Here is a 27,997-nt window from a genome sequence, read left to right on the forward strand (position 1 = left end):
TTCATGACCATAATTGTTTAATTATTTATCATTGCAGAATGGTATTAGCATTGCTAATAATGCAGATGTGCACAAAGGCTGAGGAGTCAGATGCAGCTTTTGTTTGGGGTGCACAGGACTCAGGGAAGGTTGTTTCAGGCCGGAGGGCAGCCTGCCTGAGATGTGAGGTTCCTGAGGCACACCTGTCCCCATGAGGATGACCGCAGAAGAATTCTCCAGCACAAGAACAGTAGAACTAGAGGGCCACACACGGGCCTTGCCTCTCTGGACTCAGAGCTTGGGCCTGAGAATCAGTTCGCAGTCACTGTGAGGGTCCTTCACTCTGCCCACAGTCCAGCGGGTCCACATCCACTTGTCCTTCATGATCCAGCTGACTTCCAGGGTCCAAGAGAGCTCAATGAGAGCCACGATCACACAGACTGGAAGGGGTCAACAGAAGGTTCTAGCATCCCCTCAGGCTGGCTACATATCCATGTTCCTCTCCATCACCTAAATCCGGAGGAAAAGCAAATCCTTTAAAAAGTCAAAGGTAATGTGAGACCTCAAGCCCCAGACCTACTCTTAGAACTTGCAGATCATCTGAATGAACCTGTCCGTTTTACAGACAAGGAAACTGACTTTTAAAGAGAGGGTCTAGATGCTCTGAGTAATAATCATCTCTAGCCTTCTGGAGAGTCAAGCAGAGACATCCAGAGGGTGTGGAATGTGAGCCTAAATCTCAGAACAGAAGACTAGCCTGCAGACACATGTAGGAGTTGTCAGCACCAGTGTGCTGGGGTAGATTAAATTATTGGTCCCAGTTCCTCACTGTCCCATGATAGAATCATCCATCCACTTTCTTGCCACAGCTCACTATGAGTCAGGCACGCTTCCTGGCCCCCTGACCTTGGGGTCCCCCCAAAGCCCACCAGTCAGGCAGTAACAGATACAATGGAAGCAGAAACTTGAGGCATTTGTGTGCAGGTGGTCTTGCTGGCTTGTGCTTTGGGCTTTGCCATGAGAAGATCATGCCTGTGTTGTCCAGAATGAGGCAGAACTACTCCAGCCAACCACAGAGGCTTCACTGAGAAACACATGCTCACTTCTGTCTGACGCTGCGTTACTTTTGTTTGTGATACAGCACTAGTTAATTGACAAGGTAAGTTTTCAAGCTATGGGAGTAGGGAGGATCACCCAGGGAGAAAGAGGAGTGCAGAAGAAAGACAAGGAATAAACCTGAAAAACTCAGCATTTAGAGGAGAGGACTGGAGCCACCCAAGAGCCACTAGGCAGAAAGAAACGAAAAAACATTACTGTGGGTGGCAAGGGCCAAGAAAGGCACAAATTTCAAATACCTACATGCTGCATGTTGTCAACCAGCATCAGAGCAGGGAAGCCTATTGGACTTGTGCATATCGTTTGTGCATATCAAGATCGGCACAGGGTGGAATCCCAAGATGAAGGTTGGGCTGCAGGAGCCAAATAATGGACAGATGGTGACAAGACAGTCGGTTCAGGGAGCTCAAACCTCCAACAGCAGAAGGGGGACAGAAATGTTTGGAAATTCTAAGGTGTCCATGTCTGGGGGCCCAGCATCAGCAAGCAGGGCAGACAGGATAAGCTCCTTGTTGCAGACAAGTAACTGAAGGGCGAAGGGGACAGAGCCAAGCTTAGACATGACATGGGTGAGGAGCTTGCAGCTGTTCCGAGCAACATCTGGGTCAGCCTGAGGAGGCTCCTGGCCCTGGGGTCCTGCCCCCCTGCAGGCCAAGACTGCCCCCTGGGGGTGGTGCTCTGCTTCTGCAAGTCTCTGACGCCGCCCCTACGGTCAACTTACTTCCCATGTAGCTTAGCACAGGCCCCTGGAAGGCAGGGTGTGAATTAGACCCTCGGATGGAGGCATGCTGGCCACCCTGACTGCCATTTGGGCCTGGATTTAAAATTCCTAAGTACCCAGCTGTGACCCTGGAAGCCATTGCAGTGGAGAGGGTCCCAAGCCGCCCCCATCCCCCAACTTGAATGGTTCTGTTAGAAATACTAACAGAGGTCCCCTTGTCTGAGTTGGAAGAAGGAAAGGTGACTGTTTCTCCCCTCCAGAAGCCACTGAGCAAATCTGTGCCCAAACATGCCTTCCTCTAGGCTAGGGAGGGGGTATCTCCCCATTGTGGGGCCCCAAGAGAGGCAGACAGGCCAGCAGAGAGCAGGCGGGCCCAGCACCTCGCCCCGTTCTCAGTCCCTGCGGCTTCCTTCAACCTCCCTCTGAGGCTGGTTCCCATCCACTGGAGGCTGTGACCCCCCGCCCTTCACTGAGCTTTCTCTGAGCCCCAGCGTCCCTGGTGAAAGTGAAAGTCGCTCAGTCGTGTTAGACTCTTTGCAACCCCATGGAATTCTCTAGGCCAGAATACTGGAGTGGGTAGCCTTTCCCTTCTCCAGGGGATCTTCCCAACCCAGGGATTGAACCCAGGTCTCCCGCATTGCGGGCGGATTCTTTACCAGCTGAGCTACACCTGGAAGCAGTGTTAATTCATGACCTATACATCCCCAACAGCTTTGCTGCTTGGTTTGGGCCAAAATATTTGTTCCCCTCAACAAATGTCTTTGTCTCTGAAATGATGAGCTCCCTGTTTGCACAGAGCATGCCTCCTGGTGCTCACTAAAGGCCACATGTACTGGAGTTCAAAGCCTGCATTTGGGGCTCTGACCTCAGCGTTGCCACTCACTGGCACACGTGATTCTGGCCATTCATTTGCCCTTCCTGTGCCTCCGTTTTCTCATCTGTGAAATGGGACCTGTAATTCCTGTCTCATAGAGTGTCATGAGAATTTGACAGGATAAGATATGCAGGGTGTCCAGGGCAGAGAGTGTTCCACAAACTCCTGCCAAACAGCAGACACCTCTGGCCACCCTGGGAGGACAGCAGCAAGCGTGCGGGACTGGCCTGTGATGTGACCCTGGGTAACCCCGCTTATTGCAACCTCAGTTTTCCTCAGTGAATAAAACAGCAGTCAGATATGACAGTTTCCAGAGCCCTTTCAATTTGAAATAACAATAAAGAGCTTTTATTAAGCACAGTGTGTTGCCAGGGGTATTTCTTGGCCACCAACACCCTACCACCCATACCCCTTCACACTCTGCTCCGCGGTGTCCCCGGCTTCCTCCCACCAGTGCCGATACCCCTGAGTTGAGAACTTTCAGTGGCCAAGGATTGTGCTAGCAGCTGCATGGCATGAGACACAGTGAGGGGGTGGGGAACCCCACGGGGCAGCCTCAGCCCAAAAGGGAGCAGACTGCAGGAGGATGACCGCAGAGGACCCGACCTCAGACACCCTGACTGCAGCAACCCTGTCCTGCCTCACTGCCCACTTCCTCCCGCGCTTCCTCCCAAGTCAACCACGTGCACCCAGATCCTTTCCCAGAGTTTGCTTCTGCAGGAAGGATGGTGGCAAGCTGCATGGGGCACCGGGGAGCATCTCAGCAGGCCACTGTGCTGCCCACTGGGAGGGCCTGGCCCTGCCAGATGTCCAAAGGCTGTCCCCACAACCAGCCTAGGCTGGACGGGCCTCCCTCATGCCATCCGCCCCCTTCAACCAGACCTGAGTCTGGCAGTCCAGCAGGCCAGAACTAGTCGGTGAATTGAATCTGCTCACTCACTCACCTCGCTTCCAGACCCCCACCCCTCTACTCTGGAGCATGAAGAGGCCCCTGTTGGTCAGTCTGGTGTGGCCCACAGAGCCCATCCGGCTGTGGCAATGGAATGGAGGTAGCAGTCACAGCCGTCGGCGGCCCTCGGCGGTCACAGAGGACAGGACCATGGCGGGGACCACGATGGGCTCAGCCCAGGGCCGGAGTTGAGGAGCCAGGGGGAGTGAGCAGTGTGGGCCCCTGCTGACTGGCGGACACGAGGTGAGCAGGCAGCGAGGAAGGGACTGCGGGGTGGGAGGAGGGGCTGGGGCTGGGAGAGTAGAAGGGTCAGGAGGAGGTGACATCCAGTTAGGACCATTGCACGAGAGTCAACCAAGCTGAGAGAGAGAGAACGGCAGGTGTAAAGGCCTGAACGTAATTACAGGGGCCCGAGCGGTAACGAGGGGCGGTCTGGAGGGGGGCCCTGGCCGGGGCTGGAGAGGTTGGGAGGGCTGGACACGTACAGGCTGGACACTGAGCTGAGGACAGGGTGGTGTGGAGGGGGAGGCAGGAGGCTGACACGATGCAGGAGCAGAGATCGGGGAGAGGAAGATGAGGTCCCCTGCTGTGCACCCTGGGGAGCAACGGGGCCTGGGGGAGCACACACGGGTACACAGGCAACCCCTCTGCACACAGACCAGCACTCACGCATGTGCACACACTCACCCTCAGAGTGCACGCAGCTCGCACACACAGGTGCACACACTCACCCATCAGAGTGCATGCAGCTCGCACACACAGGTGCACACACTCACCCATCAGAGTGCACGCAGCTCACACACACAGGCGCACACACTCACCCATCAGAGTGCACGCAGCTCGCACACACAGGCGCACACACTCACCCATCAGAGTGCATGCAGCTCGCACACACAGGCGCACACACTCACCCATCAGAGTGCACGCAGCTCACACACACAGGCGCACACACTCACACATCAGAGTGCACGCAGCTCGCACACACAGGCGCACACACTCACACATCAGAGTGCACACGGCTCACACACACAGGTGCACACACTCACCCTCAGAGTGCACGCAGCTCACACACACAGGCGCACACACTCACCCATCAGAGTGCACGCAGCTCGCACACACAGGTGCACACACTCACCCATCAGAGTACACGCAGCTCGCACACACAGGTGCACACACTCACCCATCAGAGTGCACGCAGCTCGCACACACAAACCCACTCACACAGGCGTATGTGACACAACCTACGCACGCAGATACACACATCCTCGCTTACATACAGACACACACGCATGAAAAGACACTCCATAAGCTTTAACACGTGCTGCCAGGGCAAAGCACCCTCGCAAGCGCCCTCCACCTCTTCACTCCTTTCACAACGAACCCCCGTCGAGGTCGGAGCCTCATTACCCGCATTTCACATAAGAGTAAACTGAGCCTGGCCGTGAGGCTCCCGCCAGCTGCCCCGGGGGACCAGGGCTTAGCCGTGCTCCACGAGGCCCTTGCTCCCACGTGGGAGCAGCTGTTGGAGATGAGAGAACAGCAGGATTACACCTCAACAGAAGGTAACCTGCCCTTCTTATTAGAAATGCCCTACTTGGTCACTGCCCTGGGGGGAAGGCCAGCCTCCGAGGAACCTGGCATGGAACCTGACAACTCATGAGGCCCAGCCCATGTGGAGCAGCCTTCGGCAGGCACTTGCCTCTAACAGGGGTGAGGCTCTGACCAATGGCCAAGCCTGCAACCAAGACCCAGACATAATGCCCACCTGTTCATCAAGGGCCCATGCTGCCTCCCTTCCCATGCAGGAGGCTTAGAGAGAGGGCACGTGTGCTTAGGGAGCACGGAAGAGAGCCCCTGAAAGGCAAGGTCTGAACAGCCCCCCTCCCCTGTCCCGAGTCTTGGGGCTCCCCGTCCCCGCTGCTGACACAGGAGAGTCCCCGGTCTGGTCTGGCACCACTCACCCAGCCCTGTGCTGCCTGTCCCACGCAGCCTGCTATGCCCCGCTTCCCAGGAGACTACCAGCTCTGTCATTCACATGCTCCTAAAATGTCTGTTGAGTAGCCACTATGTGGTGGGCACAGGGCTCATGCTGGGCAGGAGCCTTTTGCACACTCCCTGGGGAGAGTCAGGTCGGGAGAGCGATGCCCCCATTCTCCAGATAAGGCACTGAGAGGCTCAGGAAGAGTCCTTGGGTCCCGAGGGCTAGGCAGCTCTCAGCCTCCCCCCAGGCCTAGGGCCCAGGCAGAGGTAGTGCTTTCTCAATGGAATGTATCTCCCACCATGGTCCAGAGAGAACACAGGGTCAGACCTGCAGCACACAGCAGAGCCAAACCACAGGGAGCTGGGTCCAGCCAGGCCACATCCTTGCCGCCATCCATGCTGGAATTCCATGGCGAATGGTGCTCAGCCCTTCCCAGGACTCCACTGAACACCCTCCCCCCTTCCAAGGTTAACAGGATAAAGGCTGGGTAAAGAAACTACTCATTTCCCCAGCTCGCAAAGAAGCAATTATGTGACTTTCCAATGTGGTTTCAAATATATTTTGCAAACTAGGACTCAGACAAATATTAATGGCAGCAAATTACAGTACTTAGCAGAATTATCACCTAGCAAAGAGGCGCTTTTAATCTATAAAAAATATCAACAAAAGATGTAAATATGAACCCCTCAATGGGTGGTGTATCTTGAAGAAAATATACATCTAATCTCACAGTGTGTTACCTCTAATACCTGGGGAGAAGGTTAACAATTCTGAGACGTTCCCCACAGCTAGAGAATATATTTTGATGTAGATTTGTGGATATCAGAGACTTTAAATCTATTGTATAATCACAGGGCGGGAGGGAGGAGCTGGCCACCTATTTCTCCGTGATAGGAAGGCGGCCCTTGAGGGCTGTTTAAATGGCTCCACTTCCCTTCCCGAAGCTCCTGGTTCCTGGGGCTCCACCAGGCACTGAAGGCCTCCTCCTGGGGAGACAGCGCCGGCCAAGTCCTGGGCCCTGCCAGAGGCGGGGCTGAGCCCCTCTTCAAGATGGGGAGATTGATGAGGGGCTGCTGATAATGGTAGGTAATGGAGCCTGTGAAAGGCAAACTACGTCAGCCTCATGATGTTGCTGGGGGGCGTCCAGAAAATGCCTGAGCCAAGCAGTGTGACCTCAACTGCAGTAGGACGTGTGTGTGTGTGTGTGTGTGTGTGTGTGTGTGTGTGTGGTGTGGTGTATGTAACAGAAAGATTCTCTACCACACCATCACAGGATACCTGGGGCTCCTATGGTCATCCAGTGACTTACAGAGGCCACACTGAGCAGCAGGGCGCTGACAGCCCTCCTGGAAGCTCTCTCTCCCTGTGCTGGCACAGGCCTGGGCAAATATCCCAAAAACCCCAACCGGCAGCCGCAGCCACGGGAGAAGAACGGTCCTTGGAGGGTGTGAGGGAATGATGCGCTAATCATGTTAACAGGCACCAGTCCCTCATGTCATCCCTCGGACTCTGGACCTCAAGCTGGGACTCCAGCTCTGGAGCGATCCCTTCCCTTTCAGTTCTCAGGACAGAGTCCTGGGGTCCCATGGGCGCCAACCTGGGGCTCAGCTATGGTCTTCAGACACCAGTGAGGAGAGACCTGTCATTCCGATTTCACCATCTCCTAAACTTGCCACCTGATGCAAGGAGCTGACTTCACTGGGAAAGACCCTGATGCTGGGAAAGAGTGAGGGCAGAAGAAGGGGGCAACACAGGATGAGATGGTTGGTTGGCATCACCAGCTCAATGGAGATGAGTCTGAGCAAACTCCAGGAGACACTGAAGGACAGGGAAGCCAGGAGTGCTGCAGTAGAGTCCGACACGACTGAGCAACCGAACAACAAAACTGTCCCCATTGGACTTTCTCATCCTCTCTTCTGCATGTCCCCGTAAGGAAAGTTAAGCTGGACTTGAGTTTCAGGGACTGCTATTGAAGCCTAATCACCAATGTGAGACTGGGGTTCCCAGTGCTTACCTCTGCAGGGGGTTGGGACATTTGTAATTCATCCGAGGCCAGCTCATAAAACGACACTATAAGATAGCTAGTCAAATGATTATGCCTCTGCTGACTGTATTTTTAAGGAGGTTATCCTTCATAGCTAATTTGCTCTGCAACCCGTAAGATTTTACCCGGCTTGGTTACCTCTCGATCACCATGCCTTGTTATCTACAAGAACTTTTATTCAGTCACTTCACTGCCTTCAGAAAGCCTCCCTGCAGGAGGCTGGGCCAGGTGGAAAGAGGTTCAACAGCGACATGGGGGACGGGGAGGGGGAGATTACCTCTGGCTTCGGGGGATCCGGGGAGGGAGGACTGTGACTAGGGGACTTGATGGGAAATTTCTGTCACTTGTATGAAAACTGGGCCTTTTTACCTGTCGTTTGGGGCTGCACCTGCAGAGTAAATGCTTTTTGTGCGGACGCCAATCCACTGCACGCTGAACGGTATTCAGTTCCTGACACCGTGGGACCTTACGCAAGTCACTTAACCTCTTAGGGCTGCAGCTCCCCAGTCCTAAACTGCGCATGACAGGCCCAGCCCCACCTCTCTCGCCGCCTGTTTCCAGAATTAATTGGACAACGCTCACAGATTGCCCTGAGCTTCCCAGAAAGAGGGGCACTTCCAACACGGGACAATTATTCTAATTATAACTGCCTCGGACCTGTGTACACAATTTTGCCTTTTAATGTTATCACTGAACATAATGGTAGAAGAGTGAAGGCCACTTTCCCCAAAGGGGATGGTTTTATGAAGCTCCATTTTCAAAAAAGAACAGAGCTTATAAAACGGAAGCACAGTCACTCCTGCTGGCACTTGTAAAAAGTCCCTCTAGCTGGTCCCTGCGGAGAGCCTCGGAGGTCTTCAACCAGGATTGGTGGAAGCAGCCAGACAGGGAAATGTGGCTCCTTCCTCGGGGACTCAGGCCACGGGGAGGGCATCGCGATGAAGGTGGCCACTGCCCACTTCGGTCTCTGAAATGGGCGGCTGTGGAGCCCTCTAGGCACACAGCGGGGTGGGCAGCTCCTCAGAGAACCAGTTCTGTGTGCCAGCTTGGTCAAGCCAGCGTGGCCCCCTAGCCTAATCCATGGCAGGTCTGAGCAGCCATGGCGGCCCTGCTCCTTCCGAATGCAGCTGGTTCAGGGCCGGATGCAGGGCCAGTTAGAACCAAGCCCGCTAACCATGTTGGTGCACACAGACGAGGCGGAGGAGGTGCAGAGAGCGGGGAGAGCTGAAGCAGGCGGCCCCAGGGGAGGGCTAGAGAGAAGCAACAGAGCAAGATCCTGTTCCCCTGGGGCTGGTGGTACCCATGCCCCTTATTCCTCCCATCCTCCAGACCCCGTCAATAAGACCCTGTGACTGAAACTGACGGAGCAGGCTTCTAAACTCGGCAGCACAACATCCTTTCCAAAGGTGCTCCCTGGGTTGAGTCACGGCCAGATGCTGTAGAGACAGGACTGCACCATGTATGGAGCTGCTGGGAAACCAGACCTCCCCCCACATCTCAGGGCCAGCAACAACATCGAGGGCTCACCATTCACTGGTGACAGCCTCTGTCCTGGACACGGACATGCATTGGTTCATCTAAACTCATAGGGGCCAGATGAGGGGATGCTAGGCAGGAAATCAAAACCCCCAGTTGAAAAACTTGCTCACAGGGGATGCCAGGATTTGAACTCATTCTCTCTGACTCCTGACCTCAAGATGCTGTCACTCTCTCTACTGCATCCCAAATCCTGTGCCCCTCCCTCATACCTGCACCCGGAGGGCACACCGCAAGGGTGGCCTCTGAGGCAGCAGGTGGCCCAGCCCCCATCTGATGACCTCCATCCCCAGGACCAGCGAGGTCCTTGCCAAGCCCCGGCTCTTCTGTGAACCAGCTGCTAGTTCTCGGCCAAGGTATCTACCTTGTCCGGGCTTCCTCAGCTGTAAAATGAGAGTAAAACTTCTCAGCAGAACTTTTGTGAAAATTAGATAAAAGGACATAAAGCGCTTTGCCAACTCAGAACTGCAGTGTAAACATGAGCTCTTTGTCTTCATGCCTCCTGACTCCACTGTTTCCCTGTGGGAAGCCAGCAGATGGATGTCAGCAGGGTGGCCCTCAGATCCGGAATTCCCTGGATCTGAGGTGGGAATCATGGCGGGGCCTTGCCCTGCGTGGTGGCTCCCTGTCTGTGCTCATCTCATTATCATGAGATCAGGCCGTGGATCTTCAGGGAGTCTGGCCCAGGAATGGCAGGAGAGGGGTCTCAGGACAGGCATCTACAGCACGGCTGGCCTTATTGAAATGGAGACGATGGTGTGATCCATGAAACCAGGTGAGGCACCTGGGACTCCTCCTGGGAAGTCCCCAGGTCGATATGTCCCTTTGGGGAGACCAGCTCTAGCAGTCACACGCAGACGAGAGCCCCCAAGGGTACTTCTGCATGTCATGTCGCTGATTAACTGTGGCTGAGACCCATCCCATCCACAGGTCTAGAAGAATCACATTTAGTTCAAGCTAGAGAGTTAGTTTGATGAACCAAGAAAGCATCTGTCAAGCTACCTGCCAACCTTTGCTGATTGACCAAGCCATATGCCCAGTGCTGGGAGGACCAAGGTGGGAGACAGAGAGAGGGAATGTGAGGGTCCCAGCTTGGGAAGCCCTGAGTCTGCAGGGGAGGCTAAGAGAAATCTTCCTCTCAGTTGGGCCAGCAGGGGCTGAGACTGCTGGGCAGGGAGGAGTGGGCAGGAGAAGGATAAGCTGGAAGAAGGAGGACTGGTTAGAAGCAGAGAAGCCACCTCCACCTACCAGGCCAGCTCCTGCAAGCCCAGGAGCACAGGCAGCAGGCGTCAGGTGTGTGCTGTCTGGCTGGATGGACGGGCCAGTTTGGCTGTCCCAGGATCTTGGGCAAGGCATGAACTGCAATGCACCGTCTTGCTAATCAATAAAACAGCACCAGAGGACTGTCATTATATTGGTTTTTATGACTGGCAACTAATACTTAATGAATGCTAACTGCACAGAGCTGAGTGCTTTATGTGAATTATCTAAATTTACCAGCCCTCCTCCAATCTAATGAGACAGATGCCATTCCCATTTTAGAGAAGGGGAGATTGACTCGTAGCAAGATGGTGTGATGACCAAGACAAGCTGGTGCTGGGTCTGGGTTTGAACAACAAGCCTTTGTGCTTCATTGGTCTCCTAGCCCAGAGCCGGCTCATGGTTGGGAGACCGTGTAGACCAGCACCACCTGTGGAAACAGAACATAAGCCACGCAGGTGATCTTCAGTTCTCTGGGGGGGTTGGTGGTGGCTCAGTCACCAAGTTGTGTCCGACTGTTGGACTATGGCCTGCCAGGCTCCTCTGTCCACGGGATTTCTCAGGCAAGAATACAGAGGTGGGCTGCCATTTCCTTCTCCAGGATCATTCCCAACCCAGAGACTGAACCCAGGTCTCTTTACTGCAGGTGGTCTCCTCATTGTAGGCAGACTCTTTACCAACTAAGCCACCAGGGAAGCCTAATGTGCTCAGTGCTCAGTCGTGTCCAGCTCTTTGCAACCCCATGGACTGTAGCCTGCCAGGCTCCTCTGTCCATGGGATTTTTCAGGCAAGAATACTGGAGTGGGCTGCCATTTCCTCCTCCAGGGGATCTTCTAGAAGCCACATAAAAGAATCAAGTGAAATTAATTTTAATAGTGTATTTTATTTAATCCAACATATCCAAAAGAGTATTTAAAATATTGAGTGACTTCCCTGGTGGTCCAGTGGTTAAGACATTGCCTTCCAATGCAGGAGGCATGGATTCAATCTTTGGGAGCTAAGAACCCACGTGCTTCTCAGCCAAAAAACCAAAACATTAAAAAAAAAAAAACCTGAAACAATATTGTAACAAATTCAATAAAGATTTTAAAAATGGTCCACATCAAAAAAAAATCTTAAAAAAATAAAATTTAAAAACACTGAGCTATTTGACACTCTTTTTCACCTACTAAATCTTCAAGATCTGGTGTGAATTTACACCTCCAGCCACTTGTTTTTAAAAAAGTATTTATTTTTAATTGGAGGATAATTGCTTTACAATATTGTGCTGTTTTCTGCCATACATCAACATGAATCAGTCATGGGTATACATATGTCCCCTCCCTTTTGAATGTCCCTCCTGCCTCCCTCCTCATCCCTCCCCTCTAAGTTGTCACAGAGCACTGGGTTTGAGCTTCCTGTATCATATAGCAAATTCCCACTGGCTGTCTATTTTACACATGGTTATATATATGTTTCAGTGCTAGTCTCTCAATTCCTACCACCCCCTCCTTCCTTCACTGTCTGTTCTCTATGTCTATGTCTCCATTGAAAGTGAAAGTTGCTCAGCCGTGTCTGACTCTTTGTGACCCCATGGACTGTATAGTCCATGAAATTCTCCAGGCCAGAATACTGGAGTGGGTAGCCTTCCCTTCTCCAGGGGATCTTCCCGACCCAGGAATCGAACTGGGGTCTCCTGCATTGCAGGTGGATTCTTTACCAGCTAAGCTACTAGTGTCTCCATTGCTGCCTGCAAATGGGTTCATTAGTATCATCTCTCTAGATTCCCTTTATTTGTGTTAAGCACTCAAAAGCCACGTGTAACTCCTGATGGATAATGCAGGTAGAAGTTATCCTTCAAAGCACTCACTTAGAGGTGAAAGGAGTCATTAATAATTAGGAGGAGACAGGAGGCATAAACCAGGACACCCAGGCAAACCAGTCCCCAGGAATACTATGGAAAGGCAGGTCCCCACTCCCACAACCTGGGGCCTCCTGGGGCCCTCAACCCTCCTACCTGTACCATCTGTTGTCTCTTCCTCTCTTAGCCATCTTTTCAATGAGCCTGTCTATGCCTTGGTTGGCCTACTCTATCTTATAAAGTGTATGCCCTCGTCTCTACTACTTTCTTTCTTGTTTCTTTGGGTTTGCTCTTTTTCCAGTCTCTACTGTTGCATAATCTAGCTCTTCTGCTGTCAACCTTTCTCATTTCCTGATAAATACATTTAAAAGGCATTGGTTTCCCTCTATGTACTGCTTTCTCTGTCTCTTATACATGACAAGTAGCATCCTCAACATCATCCCATTCTAGGGTTTTCCTGATTTATTATTTGCTTTAAACATGTTATTTAGCTTCCAAACACATAAGAATTTTTAGCCATTCTTTTGCTTTTAATTCCTAATATTATTCCATTGTGACTGAAGCACATCACATGTACCTTACTGATCCCTTGGAATATATGGCGACTTCTTTCATAGCCTATGACATAGCTTGTTTTTGTAAGTGTTGCTGTTGGGTCATTTCCTTCTCCTAAGAAGCCATTCACCCAGGTACAGGTCTTTGAAAGCACCAGTTCATTCATGGCATCCCTTGTCTGAACCCATCCTTAGCTACCAGCCAAGCCTGACAATCCGCCAAGTCTGAGCTTGGCCTCAAGATCTCCCCATGACCCAGCCCCTCCAGCTGCAGGCAGCCCTTCCACACTCCCTGCCCTCTACCTTTCTGCTCTAAGTTCCAGCCACAGTGGTGAGTCTCCTGGCTCTGCATCAAAGAAACCCCAGGTCAAGAAGGACCCATAGGAGTCCCACTGGGCAGACAGCTGGGACAGGGAGGGTCATTTCCTGTGCCTCGGGGCGCCATTAGTGGAAGAAAACAACAACGGTAATAGTACCAGCTCCCTCCTACTGAGCACTTAATGTAAGACCAGGAGCTGAGAGCGTCCTGCGAAGGCACCACCTCATTTAATCCTAACAACCTCAACAGCGTCCATAACCAACATTACAGCTGAGAAAACAAGGGCCACAAAGGAGGGGTCACTTGCCCAAGGCTCTGTCTGGCTGCAAAGTTGGACCTCTGGGCCACCCCGCTGAGACCATGAGAACAAGAAAGGAAAATCAGGGTGGGAAGGCAAACGGGATTTTCCCAGGCCCCAAAGGTAGTCAGTGGGGATTTGGGACCAACCAGTCAGCCAGGGTCTACTCCTCACCTCCAAGAAAACAACAGGCAGAACTCAGAAAGCCCCGCAGCCAAAAGAGCCAGAGCCACCTACCCAGGAACAAGGAGCCTGCGAAGCGGCATCCCTGGGAAGCAGTCAGGTCCATGTATATGCAGTCCAGATAAAGCTTTGTCACCTCAGAACACCTTGGGGGGACGGGGGGAGGGGCACTCATGGTGAGGGGCACTTGCGCTTCGCGCCTGGATGGGTTTCCTATGTTGGGTGCCTAAGGGAGCCCAGAGCATGTGGAAAATTCACCGACGGGCGGGCAGACCCTGACTCCAGCTTCACAAATACACCCAGATAAAGCCAAACACCAGCTCCGCCATGGTCCAGACACCTCATTCTTGTTTCTTCTCCCCACCAGCGCCAGGCTCGCCAAAGGTCATGTACAAGATAGAATTTGACACAATAAGACTCCACTCCCATGTTAATGCCCCTCAGATCGGGCCTGCAAAAGTGAAATAATAAATTTAGGAAAACAAGCAGAATGACCCATCTGGTTGGTTGGTTTTTCTAGATACCATCTACATATTTTAGAAACGTACAACCTTCTAATAGAAATGAATAAACTACTCAACCATAAAGTTGCTATAGAAGATATGCTTGTTCTGATTCGAAAGGGCATCTGCTATCTGCAATATTGATAATACTTTTCAAATTTCATCTGCTTTTGTTTGCATTCTGTGTCGTCTGTTTAAACACACTGGGAATAATAATGAATCCCTGCATTATCTCTACTTTTTCAAGGCCGAACATATAACTTTATCACAAAAATAATTAAAATTCTTTGGCACTCTTGTATCTTTTCCATTAAACGTTATCAACCAGTGACAATAAACTAACATGAGCCCAAGGCTGGCCATGGGCCGCCTTTACAAAGAATGCATTTGTCCCCGGGCGAGAGACATGAATTTTCAGTTTACAGGGTCAGACGATCCTGAAGTTTTTTACAGTAGGAGACCACAAATCTATACCTCCTGTCCCCTAACAGGGGCTGGCGGCGGGCACGGGGCACCCCATAAATTCTCAGGCAAGAATACACTTTAATAGGCAAAAAACCTTGGCAGCTTAATAATTCTGAGTTGCAAATTTAAATATTTTACATATCATTAGACATTAAAAACAAAGATTTATGCGGCTCGTCTCCGCGGAGTGAGGACCCCGTTGACTTCACACACAGCCATGAATCTGCTTGAGGTTCATTAGCTGAGCGTCTTCGGCTAAGGAAGCCCTTCGAGTGGAGGCTGCCTCTAAATCATGGCTTTTATTTTCCCGCCATCAGGAGGCACTTGAGGAGACCCCTCCCCTGAGCAAGGCCCCCGCAGGCACCCTGACCTGCAACGGCAGTGCCCGCGGGCAACACCCAGCCTCCCCACCTGGCCAGGCCCAGCAGGCAGGAGGGAGCCCCTGATCTACAGCCCCGGGCCCAGGGGCTCCCTGCCAGGACTCGGGCAGGCTGGGCTGGGGGCCCACTGGGTACTTCTCAGAGGCCAGTTAACACACATCCCTGGGCCCTGGTTAACAGCCTCAGATGAGGAGGAGGGGAGGAAGAGAAGGAGAGACAGATAGAAAGGGAAGAACTTCTCCTGGCCACAGGCCTGGATCGTCGATGGCCTAGCCCACAGCATCCCACTGTGTAGCTGGGACTGACCGTCCCCGATGCCCCGGAGTGCCTGTCACACCCTCACTTGCCTCAAAATTCTATTTACCCTTCAAGCTGTTCACAGGCCTCCCCAGAAAGCCCCTCATCTCCCAGGGGATTCCAGCCCATCCCCTTGGGAGCCCTCACTCGGATTTCCTGGGCCGCCTCCTCTCCCCACCCAGCCCAGAGGTTCCTGGGCCCTGGTTTTCCTCCCCGCTCAGCCCATGAGGGCCTCCCCAATGTGCCCAGGTCAGTGCTCTCTCAGTGTCAGGGTCCCTCACTGGCCTCATGGTGCTGGTGGTTTAGTACGCCAAGTCGTGTCCAACTCTTGCGACCCCATGGACTGAGCCTGCCAGGCTCCTCTGTCCCTGGGAGTCTCCAGGCAAGAGTACTGGAGTGGGTTGCCATAGCTGTGTCTTCTACTTCCTATGCGTCCAATGCTTCGACATTGGGATCTTGCTGACCTTGGAGGGGCTGCTCCTTCCTGGACCACATCTACCATCCCTAGATGAGAAAACAACTATGCAAATAACCAACCCAGAGCCCACACCCCAACCTCCTCCTCCATCTGGCACTAACTCTCTGAGCCACCGTGCCCCTGCCCTCATCGCCCAGCGCCAGGGCCCAGGAAACTAGGGACAGCCTCTACATCCCAGAGCCCACTGAAATGATTCAACCTACTAGCCAATCCTAAGCCTGCTTACCCTGCCTCACCCATTCCTTCCCGTGGAAACCACAGTAAAGGCTCCTGCCCATACTTTTCGTCTCATGCCCTCTGCCTCCTGGCTGGCCCTGGGGCTTCTCCCTGTGGCCCTGGGGGTGTGATGTGCCCTTTTCTCTTGAGAACTGTGATCAACTATCATTTCACTGACAATCTTATCCCGATCTGTTGGCCTTATTGTACCTCAAATTTTCTATTAATATACTGTATCTTAAAACAGCATACAGCTGGTGAACGTGGGTATTTATACTAAAAGCTTTTAATATATTTGTCTTTGGATGGAGCATGAGCTGTCTGGGTGTCACAGCTCCCACCACTCCCTCTTTTATCACATGCACACTTCTTCCAGACTCACGAGACTCATGAGTTGGTATCCCAGCCAGTGAACTCACGCTCTTGGTGGCTGAAGTGTGAGGTGGAAGGAAAGACCCACCCTTTGAAGGGGTGGGAGACGTGTGCTCCCGGGGACGGGGCCCTGGTGGACTCAGGACAGGGAGGAAGAATGGTTCTCCAGGCCAGCTTCACTCTGTGGAGGCTGTGAAGGTGTCTTCAGACCTCAGCAGAACCCAGAAGTACCAACAGAGCCCGTAAGGGCCTGAGACCTCACCTCTGTCAACACCTCAGTCTGCAGTGTGAGAGAGAGAGGCCAGGAGAGGAACTTGGGAAAGATGGAGGCAACGCAGGAGCGGGAGAGATAACTACAGAGTTCTGGAATGTTTCTGCCTCGCATATCTGAAACTCTATGTCCCCCGACCAGCATCTCCCCAATTCTCCTCCTGGCCCCTCAGCCCCTGGCAACCACCATTCTGCCCTCTGCTTCTATGAGTCTGACAACTTTTGATGCCTCATATAAGTGGAGGTACAAAGGAAATAGGAACCAGAAATAGGAACCAGAAATAGGAACCAGAGGTGGAGAAAAGGACATTCACTTAAAAAGGAAAGAAGGCAGGGAGGGAGGAAGGAAGGAAGAGAGTTTTTAAAAATTAGAACTGTGAAGGCAAATTTTTAAAACACCAGTAGAGTGGCTCGAAGATAGGAAATCCCTCAGAACTGGAACAGAAAGGGAAAAGATGAAAATAGGAGAGATAAGATCAGAGGATGTGGTGGAATGGAAGCCTGACAAGAGTTCAGAAAGGTGTGATGAAGAAAACCCATGGTAGAACACTTTGAAAGAAGTGGAAGCGACTGGAGAAATATCTGGAACTGAAAGACATGCATTTCCATGCAGGCAAAGGCCATCCATGTGCGGATGGATAAAGAGAGGATCTGAAAGCTTTCAGAGAACAGAACAGGCCACAGCTGAAAGGCTCGGACTAGGGAAGGCCTCAGACTTCTCAAGAGCCATGCTGCTATTAAGACGACCATGAGGCAATGCTTTCAACATTGGGAGGGAAGATGCCTTTCACCTAGAATTCTAGATTCAGCCAAATGGCCAATCAAGCGGGAGGATGGACAGACAACATTTCAAACAGCTAAGTCTCAAAAAATACTATTTTCCAGGGACCCTTTCTCAGAAAGTTACTGGAGGGTGTGTGCCACCAACATGAAGGATTAACCCAAGAGAAAGGAAGACAACATACAAGGAACAGGAGAGGCACAGTCGATTCCCAGGCTGCTATGGAAGGGAGACCCCAGCAGAGCAGCTGAGCCCCATTCTAGAGGGCAACCCGCAGAGCCAAATGCTACAGGCAAAGGGAGTCTTCAAGGGGAAAAAAATGGAAACGTTAAACAGCCTAGTATGTTGACAGTTGCCATAGGAGTTTGCAGTTCTGGCGGGAAATTTGGACATAAATTATTAATGCTACTTAAAAAAAAAAAAGGAGAAACAGCAACAAACAAAAACACTTACAGTTAGAACATCTGAAAGAGTGGAAAGTGGCTGCCGCAGGGGAGCCTGAATGAGGGTGTGGAGGGGCAGGCCAGAGATCGCTCGTTTTCACTCTAAGTAAAAGTGTTTCTCACTATGAGCCATCTCATGTTTTAAATTATGCACGTATGTGAGCTACACACAAATTGAATGTATAAAAAGGAAGTTGGATTTAAATAGGACTGTGTGTTAAAATACCTCAAGGATAAATTCTCTTCAGCACTGGCAGGGGCAGGGTCCCACGCCGGCATCTTCTCAGAGCCTAGTATGGAGTGAACCAGGTCCAGACGGGGCTGAGAAGTAGCGTCCTGGGAGAGAAGTGAAGCGTCAGCAGGGGGCTTCACAGCGTGGACTCAGGTCCTCAAGGGATGGACACTCGGCTGGCCGAGGAGGTGAGGGCTTCCGAGACCTGGCGGGAAGCACAGCCCCAGGAGCCTGGGGCCTGCACGCTCTTTTGTACCCTCTCTGAGATAGGCTCACTGGGCCCAGGCACTGAGGTGAGGATTCAGTCCAGACCCTGCACCCCAGGGTCTCAGGGGCCATGGGAAGATAGGGTGCTGAATGCCGCCCGGGGCCCTCACATGCTGCCCTTCCCTCCTGGGGAGAGGGGCCTCTGGCTCGGCTCGAGCCAGAAATCCATACTTCTAATATGATGAGATTGTCCTCCCGCAGACATAGAATTTTTTTTTCCCCCGATAGCCCAGTCAGAAAGCAAGTCTGATTTCCTGTGTCAGCACATTTCCCTCTCCTCACGAGCCACGTGCATGCTGGCGCGGCCCCCACAGGGAGCCAGGACCCCCGGCCGGTCCTGAGGGCTTCATCCTTCCTTCTCTCTCCCCTCAAGCAGTGGACTCCACCACTCCCACCAGGCACTAGAAGGAAGGCCACTTTGAGGATGAATGTTGGGGGCCAGAGAACCCCAGGCCCCCTCTCTCCACACACTGCAGGTGCCCCTCCTGGTGCAGTGACCCCGGCTTCCTCATGTGTGGGCCTTGAGTCCCCAACTCCTCCAGGCAGCGCGGCCGGGGCCTCAGACTGGGGGGACTCAGAGGCCTAGGCCATCAGGGTGGCCTGGAGCGCCTGGACGGAGTCAGCCAAGACCGACACCAGGAGCTCCCGCCACCCTGACCCCCTACACTGGGGTCTGACCCCACGCCTCCTCACCTCCCCTCCCTGTCCTAGGCAGACCTTCAACCTTCTGGTTCCTTGGCTGGGTACTTCCCTGCTAGTATGACTGTTCCTCGTCTGGGTTCCTACCTGCTAGTATGACTGTTTTTTGTAACCATTGGGATTGAAACAAAAAAGGATTTTTCTAATGACATTGCCCTCTGGCCCCAGGCAGCGGAGGGGCTGAGGGACTGCAGTCCTGGAACAAGGTTAGGAGCAGGGACCAGGCCAGGCCAGTCAGGGCTTGCAGGCACATACATGCCCTGAGTCTGGTGCCATAGATCCCATTCAGAGGCTGGAGGAAGCCCCCTTTCCATCCCTCCCAGCCCCAGAGGCCTGTGGGCATTTCCCACATGCAAGGTACCATCCTTCTTGTGTCCAGCTGTGTGTGGGCCTCTGTCTGGCACAGCGGAGGCTGTCCAAGGAGGCCTGGCCCAGGCTCAGAGGAGCCCACATGCTGGTGGGAGGGGACAGGGAGCACGGAGGGCACAGGCCAAGGTGGGCTCAGGTGAGCAGGCTGGTCTTTCAGGGTCTCCAGATGGTGTCAGAGAATGTGAGCGCTGTATGTATATGTGGGCATATGGGTGAGTGTGACCATAATTGTGAGCATGTGTATTGTGAGTGTGCATAAGTAGCTCGAGTGGAGCATGTGTGAGTACGTCAGAATATAAATGTATGTGTGTACCCATGCCACTGATGGTGTGGTGTGGCTCAGCCCCAACACCTGCAGGCTCCCCTATACTCTTCTACATAAATGGCATCACTATTGTGGTTGAGTAGACAACCCGTGCAACAGTATGTTACAGCCCCACTTGGAGCCCCAGTATCACCACCACCCACTGCATACATAAGGGGAGGTCACGCCCAGGCAGCCCTCCTCAACAAAGCTACAATCACATACCAAGACTAGCCCTTGGTTCCCTTCTAAAGAGACCTCAGTCTTGTACTTGAGGTCCCTCCCACCCTGTTTCATCATCCCAGCAGCTGTCAGGACAGTGACTGCTTCCTCATTCTGCAGGTATGGCAGCCACAGTGGATACGAGTGGGGTATGGATTTGTGGGATACAGAAAAGAGATTTCAGATCAGGGAATAGGAACAGAGGCCAGGGGCCAGTGTAGACAGTTTGGATAGAGACTCACTGCAATGTTGCCACCTCTGAGCCTCAATTGAGGGACTGGACTCCAGCGGTCTGTCCTGAAGGTCCCCCTCCATACAGCTCTCCTGAAGGATCAGCACCCCTTAGTTTCCACTGAGCTGAATGGGAGCTGAGGATACCTGAGTTGGGAGTCCTGACCTCTTCCTGAGGCTTTTCGTCATTGAATTCACACTGTTGACTGAGTACATCGCCTCTAATAATGTTGTAAGGGCACTGGTGGGGGCGTGCATGCCCCTGGCTACACTTCTGGGTGAGAAGGGCCTCAGTGGCTTACTGGGCTGCAAGGCAGGAGCTCCACTCCGAGATCCCCTAACTCCAGAGCCTCTGTCTCATGTATGGGCCAGCCAAGACTCAAACACTCATGTTCCTCATTTCCTAGGACCCCAACCAGCCCCACAGCCTGGGTGGGGGCAAGGTATGTGGGTTGCAGAGGAGAGAGAAGCCAGAACAGGGCAACAGGGGAGCACCTGGGCCAGGAGCTGCTCGAAAGCCCGCCAGCCTCACTCTCCCCACCCTGCTCCCAGATCACAGAAAGGCCTGCTTCCCCTTCGCTTCCTATTCAACCATGTCTCTCCATTGTCAATAAAAGCCATTTTTAAGGTCAACTATCTTCTTCCATCAACCGCCAACCCCACACAGCTCCGACCGTACCAGCCCCAGCATCACATCATGAAATAAAAATTAAATTGTAGTTGGGCTTTTAAATCAACTCAATTAAAATAAAGAGATTCTTGGCTTGATATAGGGAAATATTTGTATTTCCAATTCTATTTGTTAATACATTGACATATGTGCTATTTTTTAAATGTAGCACTAAGTGCACTTTCTGTCAATGCCATAGATTTTTTAATAGACTGAGAAAATGCATTTCATTTCTTCTTATTTTCCTTCAATACATCATTTGGTTCTGCTTTTTTGCCTGCATGAAATTCATTTTCTAATGGAAATATTTGTTTTGTAAATCAAATATGTATTATGCACAAAATGCAAAGCACAAATTAAATTATGTTAATGAAATGAAAGAGATATGAAATGCATATTTCATGGACAAAACATAACCTCAGCAAACAACCATTTCTTGATAAAATCTTTAAACACAATCTCATTCTGTGACAGACATATTGTTAAAGTAGATAGCACCTCATTTAAATGGTTTCCTTTAATATTAGTGCTTAGTATATAATTGTAAATAACTTTTGGGATGAAAAACCAATAATGAAATACTGTCTTTAATAGTTTGCTATTGATGTCAGCATAAAATTTGTCGTAGTTGAATATTGGAAATTGGGAGTGCACAGAAATATTCTCAAAAGCTGTAAATGATTGCATATTTAAATAGAGCTGACTAAGGCAAAGATGTTATAGATATTAGTAATAGGCAGAAAATTATGCTGACCTAACATTATTTGACAAAACCCACTGTTTTAAATTATATATTGGTTACACTTAATGAATAATAGATTTTGTAGGTGTTGTTTCTCTGATCATAATGCTGATGATACGATATGTCGGGGATTTCTTAGTCATCTTTCTGACAATAAACACAGCCTTGGCTCACGAAGGTCGGGGGAGAGGCCACCGGATGGCCGGTCAGTGCTCTCTGCTGGCGAAGGGCAGATCGGGCCATAGCGACTCGTCGCCATAGCGACTCCCCACAGGCAAACTGGCTGGCTTGGGTGGACCCAGCCCGAGATGGGCCAGGCTGTCTTGGGTGGGACCTGTGGGAACCTCTGGCCAGGAGTCCAGCCTTGCCAGGAATGCCAACACCGGGGAATGGCGGCGACACGGCTCCAAGTGTGGAGAAGTCACCAAAGGACATCCGTCCTCCCCCAACTCACCTCTACCACCAACCACACAGAAGACGGGAAGGGATGGCTAATGCGCATGGAGGCCAGGCACGGACACGGCCGGGACAGACCAGACAACACAGGAGACCACGGCGGCTTGGACGTCCGTGCCCCCTGCTGTGCGCAGGCACACCCACACATGCACTCCCAAGTGCACGGTCACACCCTCACACTCACCTAGACCATCCGGCTTGCCTAGGGATTCTCAGACAGCCCTTTGTGAACCGCAACCACGAGGAGCAGTCAGGATCCCGTCGCCCTGTGCTATCGGAGCCACTCAGCCGGGGCTTGCCAGAGACCCCGGCCCTTTGTCCTCGGGGTCTGCTCAGAACACAGGGGTGTCGCGAGTGTGTGCGCATGTGCGTCCTGTGTGTGGTACATGCTTTGTGGGTACACTGCCGTGTGCGCTCACATGTCTGCATGTGTGGGGCGCAGGGCGAGCAGGTGTGGCCGGAGGAGGACAGTGTCGGGCAGAGGGGGAGTGAGGAGCAGCTAGCTCCCTGGGTTCTCTCAGATGCTTCTGAAAAGAAAGCACTTAAGACTCAGGATTTCACAGAGGGGGATGAAGGACAAAAAGAGAAAAACACTCGAACTTTTCTGCTGTTCTCCTGACACCGCTCTTTCCCAGCCCCTTCTTCCTGAAGCGTGAGTGTCTAAACCCTGGAGTAAGGGTTGGGCCCTCCTCCTGTTCTGACCCTGCCCGGCTGTGTGGCTCTGGATAGGTTGCTCTGCCTCTCTGTTTCCTCACTTGCCGATCTTGCAGAGGGGAGGCTCAGTGATAACTGAGGTCCTTCCCAGATCCGCAGCTGGAGATCTGAAGGCCCACGTCTGCCCCAGACTTAAGTTCCACCCGGAATAGTGTATAAGGTACCAGAACCCGGGATCAGCTGCAACAGATGACAGAGATGACGGCGGTGCTTCAGGAACAAAGGAAGAGCCCTCCGTGACCCGCTGCAGTGCAACTGAGGACAGCTGCTCACGCGACAGCCAGTGTGTGTGAAGGGGTGGCTGGCCCTTCGCAGTGACCAGGGTGCCAGTTGCCGTCCCAAAGGTCCACAGCGGATGGATGGAGGAGGAGCCCACTGCTACGGCCTGCACATCCCAGCAGGGACCTGCACCTTCCAGCTGTCCCCGGGCCTTCCACGGCCTCCCCCTCTGCCCAAGCTGAGGGCCGCGCTCAGGCTCCACCTTGACCCCCGACATAGCTCCCACCTCCCCAGACTCCCAGCACCCACAAGGCCTGCGGAAATTAAAAGAACATGCCATTGGGTCAGCTTGAGGTAGTTGTTACGGTATATCCCGTGTACCCACACAACTCTGGCACTATCTGGGGCAAATTGGAATAATCCAATGAAAGCTGATGGCTATATTTCCGGCAGAGACGACATGAACGTAGTCATCTAGCCAACAGTTACTCTTCGGGCACCTACAACGTGCTGGGCAACATGCCCAGTGCAGAGAATCCATCAGGGTGCTCAGCGGGGGACAGAATCATCTCTCCCCACTGTGGAGCTCGCTGGAGAGTCACACCTCCCTGTAAAATGGTGTGTGGTGACAAAGCCACAAAGGAGACGTACGTGTGTTTAGTTTGCCATCTGCCATAAGAAAGCTCCACATAAGAAAGCTCATACACATGTTCTCCCCAGCTCTGAGAGCCACGAGTCCCAGGGTCAAGGTGACAGTGGGCTGGTTCCTCCTGAGGGCCCTGTAGAGGCTCTGTGCCAGCCTCTCCCCTAGCTCCTGGAGGTTTACTGGTTATCTCTGGTGTCCCTTAGCTCATGGAGACACCAGCTGAATGTCTGTCCTCATGTCACTGGCATTCTCCCCAAGTCCTTTTTATAAGGACACCAGTCATACTGGGTCAGTGGCTCACCTGCTCCAGTGTGACCTTATAGTAACTAAATGCTCTGCAATGACCTTATTTCCAAATGAGGTCATATTCTGGGGTAGTAGGGGTTAGGACTCCGACATAGGAATCAGAAAGGGGGGAATTCAACTCTTAACAGCATGAAAGTGAAAGTCACTCAGTTGTGTCCTACTCTTTGCAACCCCACGGTCTATACAGTCCATGGGATTCTCCAGGCCAGAATACTGGAGTGGTAACCATTCCCTTCTCCAGGGGATCTTTCCAACCCAGGGATCGAACCCAGGTCTCCTGCACTGCAGGTGGATTCTTTACCAGCTAAGACACCAGGGAAGCCCAAGAATACTGGAGTGGGTAGCCTATCCATTCTCCAGCGGATCTTCCCAACCCAGGAATCAAACCAGGCTCTCCAGCATTGCAGGTGGATTCTTTACCAGCTGGGCTACCAGGGAAGACCCCCTTAACAGTACAGGAGCCTACCAAAGGGGGCCTGACTGTGCGAGGTGTCAGGCGTGCCGCCCTCAGGGCGGGCTCCAGGCTGAGATCTGCAGGAGGAGGTCGAGGAGCAGGCTTGGGGGTACAGAGCAGGCAGGGCCACGGAAAGCACAGGAAAGATGTGAGCTGAGCCCGGCCCCAAACGGAGGGGACGCTGGGGGTGCAGTGAGGGCACAGCAGAGCGGGCAGGCCTGAGGGCAAAGGGTGCATTAGGGGTGGGGGGGTACGGGGCTGGGAGCCGGGGCTCCCCAGGTTAGAGAGCACTCTGGCTTCTCCTCTGTTCCAGTCCCCACCTCTCGAGTCTGCCAGGGGTGTAAGAACGAACCCCTGGTCAGGCAACAGCCACAGGGACGTTGGGACCTTCAGAGGGTGAGGCAGCAGAGGCTTGTCCAGATGCTGCCCCTTCAGGGCAGGGGCCATAGAGGCTGCGGCTCCAGACTGGCTTCTCTCTGACACCTGGGAGGCCAGGGCCCACCCCCGGCCGGCGATGCTCCAGATCCCGGGCTCCCGGGCCTGTGGGCAGGCGGGTCACTTCCCAGGCCTCTGCTCTGTCCACTGGGAATCCCGCCGGGGCCTCCCATGCCGCTTACCTCGCAGCGGGCAAACGTTTTTATCCATTCCCTGAAATTAAACTTGCCCATTTTTCATTATCAAATTCCGAGCTGGTGTCATCTCCCCCATGCCGGCGTGCGGCTCTCGTTTACAGCGCCCGAGATTAATATTAGGTGTTTGTAAAAGGCGAATATTAGCTTCTCCCTTATATCTGTCAGAATTAATAACTTCCCCATCACAGATAACTCCGGGTCAATATTAGATTCGCAGATGAGGCTGGAAATAAAATGTATGGAAATATAACGTCTCATTTGTACGTATTCAAAAGAGGTCCTTTCATTATTGAAATTCGGCGGCAACTGTTCAAAGGTCAGAGGACTTTGTGGCCTGGAAATACCCACCATCTGGCCTGAGCAGTCGCAGGCGAGGACAAACTGGTGCCCCTCCACAGGGCGCCTGGGAGGACCGGGGGCAGCTCTGCCAGGGACTATATAGGGCAGAGAGGGCTAGAGAGCTTACCCGCCGCCGGCCGGAGCTCACGCTGGGACCGAAGCCAGAGCCTGGCGTGGGCACCTTGCCAGTGGCCGCCGTCCATATGCCCTCCCCACCTCGGTGCCAAAGTGGGGCCACGGGTCCCCTCCCTTCCCTCTAGCAGCTGGGCGCTGGACATGTGAGCACCAAGGGGTTAACAGCCAGTGCGGTCGCAGGACCCACCTTCTCCCAGAAGCACCAAGCCACCCCCAGCCTGGCCCACCAAGTTGGGTGGGGGGAGGCAGAAACAGGCCTCGAGACAGGCAGGCCAGCTCCCTGTTTGGCAATTGCTCATAAATCATAATTGACAAGCAGAATTTTTCCCTTGAGCAGCAAGGGTGTTTTATTTAGTTGTTTCTATTTTATCTGCTCGCAGGAGATGAGGGACCCCCCCCCACCACTACCACCACTGCTCCTCACTACTTTGGCTGTTTCCCATAGTAATAAAACTCTCCAAGAGGCCAGGGCGGCTCCATGAACGCCTTCTGCCCTGGTGAAAGGGTATCCTGGGACTCCGGCTGCATGGGGGGTTTGGAGGAGCCACTGGGAGGCACAAAGTAGGTGCAACGTACTCACTGGCAAGGAGGCGGCCCCCGCTCTGACCTCTCCTCCCTCCGCGAGGGGTCTTAGCCCTCTGGGATCCCGTGTGGCAGGTGGACAGAGGGGGCCCACCTTTGGCCTCAGGGAAAGAGGACAGAGTGCCCCAAGCAGCAGGCCCCCAGCCACGGAACACCTGCCCGTGCTCAGAGCACAGACCCAGAGGGGTGGCCCGACTCTGACCCCTTCTCCACGGAGGGCTGCCGATCAAGCCCACGATGACTGGTATCCCAGTGGTAGCTGAGTGAAGGGGAGCGGGTCCTGGGTGCGCCCCCGGCCCTGAAACCCGCACTGCCTCAGGCGCCAGAGGGCAGAAGGACCACACGCCCCTGGAGCAGCTGAGGAAGGCCGCCCAGGAAATGGCTCTGCCCAGCCCGTGCCATTGCTGGGCTCGGGAAGGCCTTTCTTTTTGATACTAAGAAACCCCTTTCTGGTTCCCATAAATGACTTAAGCTCTTCCCTATTAAGGCGCTCCCTCCAGCTGGGCTGGCATTGAGGCCCCCGGCCCTGGGGCCTGAGTCTTTGTGAGCAAGGGGCCCCGCTCTGGGGAAGATGAAGGGGGAAAGCCCTTCCCTTTCTTTCCTCCTAAGCCCCTCAAACTCACTGTGACCCACAGATAAATCCCTTTTAACAAGGCTCACTTCCTTGTCCAACCAGTTAAAACTCCAAAAATAAACACAGACCAGAGCAGGCTTTTCCTGCAGCTTTGGAGGCCGTTAGGGATGGGGAGTGGGGGCTGGCGCTTGCCTGATGGGGAGCAGTACATTGCCTTCCAAAGTGGGGTGCTCGACCTGTCCCCACCACCTGGAGTCCCTCCTGAGAGCAGCCCCTCTAGGCCAAGAAGCAGCAGCTCCAGGCAGGAGCCCGGGGGCCACCTGGGCCCCCTCCCAAATGGGCCATCATCCCTCCACACTTGTCACACAAGCTCCCCTGTGTGACACTCACACTGCTGAACCAAGGCCCGCGCCAACCTCAGTCCTCCCTGCCTGAGCCAGGTTGGGAGGCAGGAGTGGGGGTCAAGCCCGGGGTCTCAGGCTGATGTGCGAGAGTATGAGTGAGGGGCTGGATGAAGGGTGCTCCTTAGCAGGCCAGACACAGGGAACCCAACACTCCCTTTCCTCAGAGCTGGACACATCCCCCAAGCCCCTCTGTACACGAGCTGTGGCCACAGCCACGTGGGGTCTCCCAGGAGCTCACTCAGAGAAGTGAGCCCCAGAGCCTCTCAGGGCACGCAGAAGGCATGAGTGGGAGGGGGTGCCCTGCTTTCTCTGAAACCTTAGGGGATGTGCCTCCTTTGCCTCTTCCCAGAGCCGGCTGCCCCTCAGAGGAGCCAAAGGACCTCAAATGGAGCAGGGTTCTCACGCAGGTCCCAGGGCTGCTGGCCAGCCCTGCAGGCCTCTGCCCGGGCCCCTGGGGACTCCGGGGCTCAGGGCTCGGGGTTGGGAGGGCCCACGCCTCTGCTCCTTCTCCCCCTGCATTCTTTCCCTGCACTGGGCCTCGAGAAAAGCAGCTTGCTGATCCCAAATCCCAGCTGGTCTCTCTGTTCCACACAGGATAAATGCCCATCCATCTTCTGTCTGTCCATCTATCCATCCTTCCTCAAGTATTTATTAAGCATTTGTTATAGGCACGATGCCATCTGAATACCAAGGTATGGCAGCAGACAGGACAAGTGAAATGCTTGACCCAACACACCTGCAATGGAACGAAGCCACCAGAGAAAACCAGAGGACAAGGCTGGTTTACTTGGGCAGGCAAGGGTGGCTTCTAGGAGATGGTGAGGTTGAGGTCCAGCTGGTGATTCAATAGGCTCAGGAAAGAACGTCAGGCCAGGGAGAGCAGGCAAAATGTCCAGAGTTGCAAAGTGCTTGGTGTGTTCTAGAAGATAATAGGACAGCGT

At 53.2% G+C, this 27,997-nt stretch overlaps 1 long non-coding RNA gene across 1 annotated transcript; it reads right to left on the reverse strand.

The window, feature by feature from the left end:
• On the reverse strand, positions 1-27,974 carry LOC122420429. The gene is made up of 3 exons (XR_006263286.1): positions 27,793-27,974; positions 18,086-18,195; positions 1-489 (listed from the first exon to the last, which is right to left on the reverse strand). It is a non-coding gene; the product is annotated as an uncharacterized LOC122420429 (long non-coding RNA).
• Between the last annotated feature and the right edge of the window lie 23 nt (positions 27,975-27,997).

This window comes from Cervus canadensis, chromosome 18, assembly GCF_019320065.1.
Source record: "Cervus canadensis isolate Bull #8, Minnesota chromosome 18, ASM1932006v1, whole genome shotgun sequence".
In the NCBI taxonomy this organism is placed as follows: Eukaryota; Metazoa; Chordata; class Mammalia; order Artiodactyla; family Cervidae; genus Cervus; species Cervus canadensis.